Source organism: Solanum stenotomum, chromosome 5 (genome assembly GCF_019186545.1).
Source record: "Solanum stenotomum isolate F172 chromosome 5, ASM1918654v1, whole genome shotgun sequence".
In the NCBI taxonomy this organism is placed as follows: domain Eukaryota; kingdom Viridiplantae; phylum Streptophyta; class Magnoliopsida; order Solanales; family Solanaceae; genus Solanum; species Solanum stenotomum.
Genome location: NC_064286.1, coordinates 17,211,745 through 17,224,139, shown reverse-complemented (window position 1 = coordinate 17,224,139; position 12,395 = coordinate 17,211,745).

Here is a 12,395-nt window from a genome sequence, read left to right as displayed (position 1 = left end):
CTAAACTCTACCCACAATGTAAGTAGGAAACCCTAGCTAGATTGGGTTTTTGACTTAACAATAGGGGGAAAACCTAGGGGGTTGATGTTAGCGTAATCAAGACACAACCTCCAATTCGAGTGTCTACGATTGTACAATAGTAAAGTAACCCAACCAAGGGTTGGGGTCGAGTCCCAAGGGAGTGGTTTTGAGAATTAATAGAAAAAGAAAATTTAGTTCTAATTAGTCATAGCTATAGACATTATCGAATATAAACATACTAAATCTAAAGGGGGTGACCCAAGCCTCAATTATCAATGGGGGGTTTTGTATTAGTTAACAACTACAAAGAGAGAAAATATAACAAAACTAGATAAAGAGACGGGGTTATTGGGATGTGATAGAAATACAGGATAAACTAAATTGTCGAGTACATGCTTTTGATAGTAAATTGTTGAGTATTTTTTACTAGGCTAGATTATAGTGGGGGTAAATTCTCTCTCGAGCAACATAACCCGAATTGACTCGGTTTCTCTTGAACACGGAGTTGCCTCTTTAAGCACAACCTCCGCCCTAGCCCATTCAGTCTCTCGAGCGGAATGTGTGGGAGAAGGACTAGGATTCACTCTCCTGAGCTGAATCCATGTCGACCCAATACCACCGGCTATCAATTTAGTACTCTTAGGTTTACAACCTCTCTCTTAAGCAAGCCGAAAACACTAAGATGAAATCGTATTTGGAACAACAACTCCATTAAGTTCATACACAACTACAAAACGAAATAACATTTACACAACAAATAAACCATCAACAAGCAATACCCAATAGATAATCTAACCCATATTCAAAAAGTCACACCCCAAGAATTTGGGTTTAGCTAGACATGTAAACGAGATAAAAATTTATACCAATATCAGTTTCCATTAACTAGGTATGAAGTTAAATCTTTAAACACGTCAAGAGTGAAGAATCTTCGAGACCCAAGTCCAATTTCTTGGAGTTGAAACCCTTTGAATCTTCAAGGTGTTAGAACGAAGTCTCCTAAACCCTCTAAAACATAAAACTGAAAATATTCGAAGTCTCAATAATAATTGTCTATGACTTGAAACTAAGTTAACAATTTAGACGAGTATTTATATTATTTGAAAATTTGTGCTGCAGCGGATCACTCGGCGCAGTTAATCGGAATCGTATATCAGTGATTTGTCTTTTGTTCGATTTCATTGCCTTCTTGCTTTAGCCTTCAACATCTTTGCTCTTCAAGTCGTTAGGGGATATAGTACTGCTTCGCGGAACTACTTGGTGACACACCGACCGCTCCATCTCATCGTGAACTTCGTCTTTCCTTTTAGGGCTCATCACACTGGAACAAAAGGTGATCTCCAGACCGATCGGCGACTTGCCAATTGGCCTCGGCGATCTTCAGGCCTTTATTTCTTCGTTCTTTTTAGCCGCCTTGTTCCTTCTTGGCAAGTAGTGTTCATGCTTTGCCACAAACTCTAAATACCTTAAACCTAAGGGTTTTTATCAGATATTGAGACAAAAATATGCATTTGAGGACACTAACTATATCAAAATATAGCCCTAAGTGAGTCCAAATTGTGGACTCATCAACACCCCGACCTTAAACTTTTGCTTGTCCTCAAGTTAAACTCAAGTTCAGCAGTTCAAAAAGGATTTCTCAAACAGTGCTATACAAGACTCGATCATGAATGTACACAAAAAGAATCAATTTACTTAAGCAAGGATCAATTGTGCACCCAAAAATTCAAGTTGTGACACACAATTACCAAAGATTCTCAAGCTCACAATACTTGCTTCAAGTGCAACTTTAAGCTCAACAAAAGTATTTGAATGTCCACACCCAAATGATGATTCCATATTCACACACAAAGGTTTAATAATATATAGCTTCGAAATAAAATGCAACGCTCACACTAAAAAACAAGAACACAATGCATGCTTTCATCCATAGGTTTGCCTGTATTTTCCAATCGACATTTGTTTCAGCTCATTCAAGATCAGAAAGGCCTTTACAAGACTTGTAATGGGGCTGAGTGCAAATGTATGGTTATTTAGGCTCAGTGACTTTTATCCTCATGAAATGTGGTGCTCACAACACTCCCTTTCAAAGTCTAGAAGTTTTCCGTTTTTTCCTCATGTTAACAAACTAAAAAACATGCTTAAATAATTCTAGTGTATAATAACTAATATAAACTTATTTGATCATGCTTATGATATTCAGGAATTAATAGTTTTAACTATGCATAATCATAAATATGTATACCTGTGTAGTATCTTCAATATTTGGATCCATAGCTTAACTGAAACTTTAGATTTTTATTTGAGAGAATATTTTTGTTTACAAGAGAGGCTTGCTTTCCGTGTAGAAAGTCTTGCCTTAGATTTGCCTAATGGCTCTCTATTTATACAAGTGTAGAGTACTGTTTCTACTTTACATCTGTCCTATTACTGTTTCTACTTTACATCTGTCCTATTACTATTCCTACTTTACACCTATCCTACTATTCCTATTTGTCTCTTAGTAATTTACATCCGCACTACCAAAGATTCTTAATTTCACTAACTTTACAAAGTAAAATAAGACAAACAACTTTTCTTTACATCTTTGTACAATATTACTACTAACACGTTACTACTAGCTTTTCTTTTCATAAAGTAGCTCCACTTAGCATAGCTTATCCTTTTTATCTTGTCGGTCTTGTCACTTCTTATTTTTACTCTAGCTGCACGTTTGGGATCACGTTATCTTCGCCTTGACATTTGGAACATTGATGATCTGGATATTTATGGCCAATAGTTTTACAGTATCTGGTCATTATTTCTGATGAGATAAAATCCTTTCTTATAGCTCTTGTTGTAGGTTGTTGCTCAGGTTTTAGTAGACTTAATGCCCATTGCCTGAGTTCTTCCATATCTGCTGCTCTAAATTCTCGACAATTCGAATATATCATTGTTTGTTCTCGTGAATAATAACTCCATATTGAATTGTTGTTCAAATAATTAGATGTTAATGACCAGATACTATAAAACTATTGGCTATAAATATCCAGATCATCAATGTTCCAAATGTCAAGGCGAAGATAACGTGTCCCAGACGTGCAGCTAGAGTAAAAATAAGAAGTGACAAGACCGACAAGATAAAAAGGAAAATTTATGCTAAGTGGAGCTACTTTATGAAAAGAAAAGCTAGTGGTAACGTGTTAGTAGTAATATTGTACAAAGATGTAAAGAAAAGTTGTTTGTCTTATTTGACTTTGTAAAGTTAGTGAAATTAGGAATCTTTGATAGTGCAGATGTAAATTACTAAGAGACAAATAGGAATAGTAGGACAGGTGTAAAGTAGGAATAGTAATAGGACAGATGTAAAGTAGAAACAGTAATCTACACTTGTATAAATAGAGAGCCATTAGGCAAATCTAAGGCAAAACTTTCTACACGGAAAGCAAGCCTCTCTTGTAAACAAAAATATTCTCTCAAATAAAAATCTAAAGTTTCAGTTAAGCTATGGATCCAAATATTGAAGATACTACACAGGTATACACATTTATGATTATGCATAGTTAAAACTATTAATTCCTGAATATCATAAGCATGATCAAATAAGTTTATATTAGTTATTATACAATAGAATTATTTAAGCATGTTTTTAGTTTGTTAACATGAGGAAAAAAGGGTAAACTTCTAGACTATGCCATCCTAAGGTTGAAACCATAGGCAAGGAAGTCGTGAGGGGAGTAAACAAAGTTGAGGCGCTGTTAGGAAGTAATTACCTTTGAAAGTACGATGTTAACAGTGACAGGAAAACATGTTAAAATAATCTAGTTTATAGTAATCTAATATAGATCATTTGTTATGCATATGGTATAAGGGAATTATGATTAATAATCATGAATATCTCTTTACATGATGTAATGATATTAGAATATAAAACACTAATCCTGTATATACTTAGAAATATAAAAGTTATTGATCTAAGAAAGATAATATGGAATAAAATATTTGAAGAAGAAGAAACAAAACTAATAAACTAGGAATGGTATGAATTCGAACGAGATAGAGTAGAAATTGAAATGTTAAGATATAACTTAAGTGATTTAGAAATCCAACATACTGATTAAATGATAAACCAAGAATATTTAGAATATTGGCAACAAACTATAATAGGTATGACTTTATTAAGTAATTTAATAAATAGAAAATTTCCAACAAACCCACGACATACAGCATATAGAATATATATTGGAAAATATAAAGGAAATTATAAGTTTAATACCTTTAGAAAAAATATATTATGAACGTATTAATCATTCAGACTAAAATGAAAAATGAATATATAAAAGATATAATAAGTATTATTATGAATCCGGGCTCAAGGGTTGTTCAAAAGAGGTTCGCACACTCACAAGGTAGGTCACAAAAGAGGAATATGTCAAATTGGCTCACACTCTTCGAAGTTTCCTCTGATCATATCAAGAGATAGTCTTGCTTAGTCGATCGAACCAACGAGGAAAATTCTAGGTATTGTAATGCATGGTTCGCAATAATCTCATCCCACAAGGAATCCACACTAAATTCAAATAAGAATCTTCACTTTCACTAGTGTGCAACGTTCATTGCAAGAGAATCGATTTGATACATGGCTAATCATAATGAGATGCAAAGAGTTCACATATTGTCTATGCACCTTTATTTGGTCTCATCGTAGCCGTACATTCATGTTTGTTCGATTATGAGAACTATTTAAATCATCGATATTGATCAAAACAAAGAGTTAAATTTGCTAAAGAACAGCCACTATAAAGTACATACAAGAGGCGACGAAGATTCAATTTTTTTTGGAAACATCAAATCATTTACAAATTTAAAATACGAAGCCACAAGCTCAGACCTTGCACGTAAAACAGTATAAAACACAACATTATGATTCGCAACCCAACAAGAATATAGTGCACACAAAGGTGGTCCACACCCCACCACAATTAAAAACATTTGTCATCAAATGCAAATAACATAAAATCCATACTTTAAAATAAAGAAATACAAAGAAGGAGGTAAAGAGGGGATCATGTCTATGCATTCTCTCCATCTGTCTAGGCATCAGTGCCCGATGTGTCAGCCTGGACTTGGATATAGTCCCCAGAGCTAGTTCAAAAGGTTCAACGACAACTGAGTTGCTAAAATTGTCCAAGTTATAAGCCGCCAAAAAGAAATGTGTAGCTGTGTAGAATCCACGAGTCCACAAAGGGTCAGTCCGATCTTGGGGGACAGATCTCTTGCTGGTACTAGGCTTTTTACCCTCACTTCCCATCTTGGAAGGATTCACTTCATTTGTATCTTTCCTAAAATTTTCCGCTCTTATCTATCGGGGTGGCATGATTCTCCTTGCAACTTTAGGTCTAGCCATGTCTACAAAGATTCGAGGAAAAGTTGGAAAATATTCGACAAACAAAATAAAGACAATCAGCTGCAGGTAGACTTGCCAATCCTTTCAGCGAGCAAAGGATTTCCCACCAAAGGTTTTAGCGCAATGGGGGTTCTAGGGGTTCATACAAAGGGCGAACAAGAAGACTTTCAGCGATTCACTAAGTGCTTTTGGCGAACTCATCCTTCTCATAGAAAGGTTCAGAAACCAACAAAACGTATAACATGAAATTAAAGGTGAGATGGAGTGATTAGGCAAGCCATAGAGTAGTTTGGCAAGCTCGACCCAGCTCACCAAACGACCCAACGTGCCTTCATGCAACCCACCTTCTCGAATTCTGCCCCGCATGCCCTGAAAACTAAAGAAAGGCATGCACAACTCAAATAAGGCTTATACCCAATGATACTCATACACAACCCACGATTTTTCATCTTCTTCAAGATACAATTTTCAGGAATTAACTATTTAACTCAGTACGGGTAAAATTAGTGAATCTAACAAGCAAACAAAAAATTTTAATCCTACCAAAGAGGCCCAACACACATCAACAAGGGAATATCATTGCATTGAGTACAAAATTGATAGAAAGAGCTCAGAGTTTGGGAACCAACCTTTCGTGCTTACTAAAATGGAATTGAATCGCTACGCAACAATGTAATCCAAGTTCCAAGCACAAATAAACAACTAAAAATACCACAAAAATGCAAGAACTATAAAAACTAAAGTGCAGGTGTGAGTTTGGGATGACAGAAGGGTGAGGAAAAGAGAATGAATTTGAAACTTTTAAACCTTTTGCTTGAAAAACCGTCCAGTTTTCACCCATTCGACGACATTAGTCAGGATCACCAAATCACTTAGCGTTTCTCCAAGTAGCCATTTGCCTCATCGAACTTTAGAGAACTTCCATTTATTTATGGAGTCCAAGCGGCTGTCTTCGTCGGGTTCACCGACATGGTAGGGGATTCGCTAATAATTTCCTGTCCTCGCCGAGTTTTACAAACTCCAATGTAAGTTGGTCTTGTGTCTAATGGCGGTCTAGTTCAAGGTCGCTGAATTGTTTGACGATTCGTTGGTTGGACCTGTTGCTCGCCAATCTGCAATTTTCGTTCACTATCCACACTTCCATCTGCACAATCAACACACCATTATTTAATCAAAGCAACATAAAGGAATAAAGGGTTTTCGATTGCCTCCCAAACAGCGCCTTAGTTAACGTTGTGGCATGACGCAAGTCCACCTTCAAACCACATTTTTGGGGTTGACCATAGTGTAACTAGGCAAACCCCATTTTTTTCTTGGATCTAGGTGAGACGACATCTAACCCATTTGGGTCTCCAACTGCTTGATTGATACTGAATGGGAGGTGACGGTCTGGCCAAAGGTCAACACATCTTCCTTTATTTATTTCAAGATCTTGTCTGACCCCTCAACTTTGTTATGGATACGAGAAAACATATCCTCAGATCGAACACCTTCCGAATCCTCCGGCTTTTGGCGCTCATGAGGAGGCACATACATGTCCTTCTCCCCATCTTTCCAGTTGGAATTTTGGTCCCTCCATTCTCTGTCGCAATCAAATCATCTTCTCTAGCCTAACCTTGGTTACCACCCTTCATCGGGTAGTTTGAACGATAACCACCGCTTTGGTTGGCTAGAAAATTTACCTCTTCATTATACAAGGATTCAAACTTTGTCTCTTAATTATTTACACACCCGACCCCAACGGCATTGACACTACGGACACTAGTCCCCATGAAATTTTTGGATAGAATGTCAAGTTGTGTCATGATCTTGGCCATGTTTTGGTTTCTCTCATGATCCTTTTCCATCTGCTCCTTGTATAGCTTGAATGTGAGAGGGGAGACCTGGTCCTCGTGCGTGTACCACGCTATGTTGATGGTTGTCATGCCATCTAGAAGTTGGGTGGCTATTGTTTACGGTTGCTGCATCAAGCATCCAGGTGAAAGTTGTTCAGTAACACCTTTGTTTAGTGAGTCCAAACTCTGATAAAAGTACTATAGCAGTATGTTTTCCGGCAAACCATGGGTTGGGCATTGAAGCACCAACCTTTCGAACCGCAGCCAAGATTCGTGCAAAGACACTCCTTCTAGATGCTTAATGCTTTCGATACTATCTTGAGGAGTCATCATCTTTGATTGAGGGAAAAATTGCACATTAAATGCGGTGACCAACTCCTCCCAAGAAGTGATGGATTCATGTGGAAACTCCGCCAGCCATTTGCACGCTTGTCCCATCAGCGAGAAAGGGAATAACCTTAATCGGACTGACTTCTGAGATATGTTTTTGAAAGAGTATGGTTTGCACACATTTACAAAGTTTCGAAGTTGTTCGTGAGGATCCTCGTGGGCTAATCAACTGAGAAAGTCCTTTTAGTTGCAACAATTGCAACATAGTGCTCATTACATGGAACACTGCATTTCCTTCGGCTAGAGGTAAACAGATGGCCTCAATACCTCCCATGAGATGGGGATCATAAATGTTGGGCTCTTGGACATCATTGAGATTTTCGATGTCATCTTGGTGGCCAACCTGGCTACCGTTGCTGCCATTAACAATAATGCTTCCTTAAATATTAACACAAGCAAACAAAACTAAACTAAAAATTAAGTAAGTGGAACTACAACTAAGAAGAACAAAAAATATACTAAATTAAAAATTCTCAAATAATACCACTCTCCGGCAGCGGCGCCACAACTTCCAATTCTAGTGTCTACGATCGTACAATAGTAAGTCACCCAACCAAGGGTTGGGGTCGAGTCCCAATGGTGTGGTTTTGAGACTTAATAGAAAAATAAAATTTAGTTCTAATTAGTCATAGCTATAGATATTATCAAATATAAACATACTAAATCTAAAGGGGGTTATGCAAGCATCAATTATCAATGGGGGTTTTTATATTAGTTAACAACTACAAACAACGAAAATATAAGAAAACTAGATAGAGAGACGGGGTTCTTGGGATTTGATAGGAATACAAAATAAACTAAATTGTCGAGTACATGCTTTTGATAGTAAATTGTTAAGTATATATGACTAGGCTAGACTATAGTGGGGGTAAATTCTCTCTCGAGCAACTTACCCTGAATCAACTCGGTTTCTCTCGAACACGGAGTTGCCGCTTTGAGCACAACCTCTACCTTAGCCCATTCACTCTCTCGAGCGGAATGTGTGGGAGAAGGACTAAGATTCACTCTCTAGAGTTGAACACATGTCGACCCAATACCACCGACTATCTATTTAGTACTCTTAGTTTTACGACCTCTCTCTCTCGAAAGTCGAAAACACTAAGATGAAATCATATTTGCAATTACAACTCCATTAATTCCATACACAACTACTAAACGAAATCACATTTAAACAAGAAATAAACCATCAACAAACAAGACCCAACAGATAATCTAATCCATATTTACAAAATCACAACCCAAGAATACCATTTTTCGGGGTGCAGAATTGGTAGTTGAGGAATTCATATTTTTGGTAGTGTGGTAGGTGGTAGTGTAGTAGGTGAGGAATTTATCTTAAAGATTTTGTTATAATATTTTTTTTTCAGGGGTCTTAATCTTGATATCTCTTTAATATTATTTATGATATATTCTAGATATAACATATCTTGGGTTCTTAGGTACATATATAAATTTTCTTCCATTTATTGTTCTTATAGTTTTATATCTTCCATAGATTCTGTCCAATATTGTAAATATTTGTACTTCATTTTAGTTTGAATTTATTCCTAAATTATACCGTTCTATTCTTTCGAGGTCTAAATCATGTGGGTCTATTTCATACCATTGTTGGTTTAATATATCTTCTGATCCGTTATCATTAAATATTTTCCCCATATTATTCTTCTTAACTCAATTATTTCTATATCTTTAAGTATATATAAGATTAGAGTTTCATAGTTTTTTATCATTTCATCATACATGTACGTAGTCATGTTCGTTGTTATGCAGGTTTTTTATTTTCAATTATTTCTTCCTATCATATTCATAATTGATTAAATTCTTATTAGATCATTATGAACTAGATTATCTGTTTATCATGTTTTCCTGTCATTACTAGCATCGTACTTTAGCAGATAGTTCCTTCTTATTAGCACCTCAACTTTGTTTACTCCCCTAAACGGCTTTCCTCGCCTATTGGTTTCAACATTATGATGGAATAGTATAGTAGTTTTCTCCCTGTTTCCAGTGTGCTAATAAACCAGAAATAATGATTCAAATAATTCTAATATATAATAACTAACATAAATTTATTAAATCATATATATGATATTCAGGAATATATGAAATTAGTTCTGCATATTTGTTGAACAATATACCTTTGCCTTTTGCTTATCCATGATATATGAAGGTTGTTCCATTATCTATTAAGTATTAAATATGTAAGAGAGTGTTTTTTTTTTAAGAAGGCTTCGTTTATTCCCGACTTGCTTATTATGCTACATATACTTTCCTTTATATAGAAAGGAAACAGTAGTGCACAATAATGCACGTACTATACTGCACACTTACTTTACAATAATGCAGACTTACTTTACCATAATGCCTACCTACCATTCATACACTTGTCCTATTAATATTGCACACCATACCTATCACTTTTAATATGCACATGCATACTACCCTACTTGTTGACTAATTTTCCCTACACTTTCTTACAATAAGTCTAATAATATTTACATGGTACTTTTTTATATTATTTACTTTTGGCCATATGTATTCTTTGCCTTATCTCTTTATCTACCACTTTCTTTGCACATGTGTCTTTTTATTTTTGTTTTCTTCTTCTTGTCTTCTTCTTCTTATCTTCTTTCGTCTCTATCTTATTTGATCATTCCAGCTAGACATCGGGAATCACATTATCTTTTCCATTACATTTTGAACATATATGGTCAGGATATTTATGTCCAATTAGCTTATAATATCTGGTTAATAGTTCTGACGAAATAAATATTGTCTTAGGTGCTCTTGTCGTAGGTCTTTCTTCTGGTTTTAATAATTATAAAATCCATAACCAGACTTCATCTATATTTGTTCTTCTTATTTCTCTCGAATTTGAATATATCATTAACTGATCTCTAGAGTAGTAACTCCATATAGCATTTTCGTTCAAATAATTAGTTGCTAACTGTTGTATAATAGTTGATATACCAATTATTTTATTGGCATAAAAACTTGGTATCTCTATTTTTCGTATTTCTTCTTGTTGCCCAATATCTTCAGGTATAATCATATCTTTTGTTAGTCCTATTTTAATAACTTGAATTGGGGGTTTTATCTCTTCGTATAATATCTTTGCTGGTGCTGTATAAGCATATCTTTTTTGGTCAATTCAAGGTTATATATTTCTTCTATAGTTAATATCTTATCCCATATTTGTATTTTTATATTTTTTGCATTATATGTGATCATGTTTCCTTCATTATTAAATTTTGTTACTACTATCAGTGTTTTTAATTTTTCCCATTTATCTTCTGGTAAGCAACTGTATTTACATATATTAGCTTCTGCTCCTGTGTCTATCATTGGTGTATAATATCTGTTGTAATATCCTTCTATTATTATCTTTGCAAGTATATATATTTTCATGTTTTTATCAAAAGAAAGTTCTTTTTATTAAGTATATTTCTATGGGTGTATCTATTCCTTCTCTAAAACATGCTTTTATTAGTATTTCTGTTCCTCCTAAATATACATATTTAATTGGATTTTTAGCTTTAATATCTTGTATTTCTTTATTAATTATTCGTTTGTTTATTATTGGTATTTTAGCCTTTCTTTTGTTGTATTTGCAATCTATGATATGTTCTCTTTGACTTACTACATAATATTCTTCTTTCTGTCGTTTAAAACAGTTTCACATTGTTGGTATTTCGAATATTTTTCCACGGTTAGGTCTAATTCTTTTCCTTTTATTTATTCAAATATATTATTATCAAATATTATTTTTTGTTCTGCCGATTCTTCATCTTGATATTTTTCTTTAGTTATTATTTGTATATCTGTTTCAGTCATTGATATAATATTCATTATGTGATTCTATTACTGAATTATTTTCCATTTCGTCTGTTTCATTTTCTGATAATTCATATATATTATCTTCACTTTCTAATTCATAATCTACGTACTGTATCTGTGTATATATTTTTCATCATCTATTATTATTTCTGATATTTGTTTTTTCTTTGGATTTTTAGGTAATTTACAATCTCTAGCTATATGTCCTAATTTTCCACAATTATAACAAGTACATTCCGTTAGTTTTCTTTTTGGTCTATATGGTCTTTTGGTTTTGTAGTTTTTTATATAGTACCTTCTTGGTTTTTTATATTTATATTTTGATATATATTTTCTGTTATATCTCTTTTTATAGTATTTGTCCGTACAACCAAATTGAGGTGCCGTTTTATTTTTGCAACATGCTAAGTTTTTTAGTAGTATTTTTTCCATTTTTATTTCTTCTTGATGTTTTTCACGTAGTTCTATAAACTATCGTTGTAAAAATTTTATTCTAGCTCCTAAGGTATCTGTAAATCCTGCTTCATCCCAACTTTTTATTACTTTTGAATTAAAAGGTTCTGGTAATTTTGTAAAATATAATTTTCTTATTTCCTTACTTTCTTCTGTGCTATATGTTCCTTTATAATAATATTCTCTTAATGCACATGTATATTCATCTATATAACACATATTACATATTGCTAATTTTGTCATTAGATTTCAGTTTATGATTTTTTCTCTATTTTGTTCTTTTACTTATGTTGTCATACTACTAAATTCATTTCTTAAGCTATTTTGTACTTATATAATATTTCCATAGTTGTAGTAGCTAATTCACCATTAGATTTTTTATTACTTCTAAGAGTTTTTAAACTTTCATCTGATAAATTTTGTAGCCATAATTTTACTATTCCTATAAGTGTCCTTTCTATATATCCTGGTGT